A 1598-nucleotide genomic window follows, 5' to 3' on the forward strand; every position below is an offset into this window, starting at 1 on the left:
ACTGATTCACATGTAGTCTCTACTAGTCCACCAAATAGTGCATTATCTAATTCTCATTCAAATGATAACATGCATAATCAGGATCTTAGACAACTAACTCGTACACGTAAACCACATTCTTATCTTCAAGATTATCATTGTATGTTACTTAGAACAGGAAGCTCTAGTAACCAATCATGTTTCAAGCGGTACGGTCTATCTCATATGGTAGATTATGGGAAGTTGTCCCCTATCCATAGAGCCTTTTCCCTAGCAATAACCACAACAATTGAGTCAAAGACTTATGAACAAGCTGTGTGGCACGAATGCTGGAGAAATGCAATTAGTGCAGAATTGCTCGCTCTTGAGAAGAATAAGACTTGGTCTATTACTTCTTTGCCTATTGAAAAGTGTATCATTGGATGCGGGTAGATTTTTAAAGTGAAGTTTAATCCAGATGGTAGTGTTGAACGCCACAAAGCACGTTTGGTGGCTCAAGATTTTCGTCAACGAGTTGGCTATGATTACTTTGATACATTCAGTTCGGTTGTAAAAATCACCACTTTACGACTTATTCTTACTCTTGCTGCTGTCCATGGCTGAAAACTTCACCAATTAGACGTTAATACAGTATTCTTGCATGGTGAGTTGCAAGAAGAGGCTTATATGAAACCTCCCCCGATGTTTCAAATGGTGTTGTTTGTAAGTTGAATTGTTCTTTATATGGCTTGAAACAGGCAAGCCATCAATGGAATTTAAGATTAAATGATTTTCTTCAACAACATGGTTTTATCAAGTCTCCTCATGATCACTCTCTGTTCATCAAGCACACTAAGCTTGGCTTGGATATTGTTATTGTTTATGTTGATGATCTTGTTTTATCTGGAGATAATCTATTTGAAATCGAAGATATTAAAAGGGCTCTTGATGCTGAATTTAGTATTAAAGACTTAGTCCGGTTGAAATATTTTTTTGGAATGAAAGTTGCTCGTAGTTCCAAAGGAATTGCTTTGTATCAACGTAAGTACACTCTTGATTTGCTTGAGGAATATGGTATGTTGGAAGTTAAACCTGCTTTAGTTCCTATGCTGTATAATGGAAAACTTTCTAAAGAGAATGGCACAAGATTAACAGATCTATTACAGTATAGAAGACTGCTCAGACGATTCCTATATCTCACCAATACTCGTCCGGACATTGCTTTTGTAGTTGGGAAGCTCAGCCAATTTTTGGATTGTGCAACTAATGACCATTACAAGGCAACATTACATGTTCTTTGATACATCAAGAAATCTCCTTCTAAGGGTCTTTTATTCTCTTCAAATAATGATCTCAAATTGACTGGTTATGTTGATTCGAATTGGGCAACTTGTTCTGATACTCGTCGATCAATAACTGGGTATTTTTTTTTCTAGGTTCTTTATTAGTGTCTTGAAAGAGTAAGAAGCAAACAACTGTAGCATGTTCTTCCTTAGAAGCTGAATATCGTGCCATGGCACAAGCAACTCGAGAAGGTTAATGGCTTCTTTATCTTCTTAATGACTGCCATGTATCTCATCCTCAGCCAATCAATCTCTATTGTAACAATCAATCTGCATTGTATATTGCAGCTAATCCGG

Source organism: Arachis hypogaea, chromosome 18 (genome assembly GCF_003086295.3).
Source record: "Arachis hypogaea cultivar Tifrunner chromosome 18, arahy.Tifrunner.gnm2.J5K5, whole genome shotgun sequence".
NCBI classification, from domain to species: domain Eukaryota; kingdom Viridiplantae; phylum Streptophyta; class Magnoliopsida; order Fabales; family Fabaceae; genus Arachis; species Arachis hypogaea.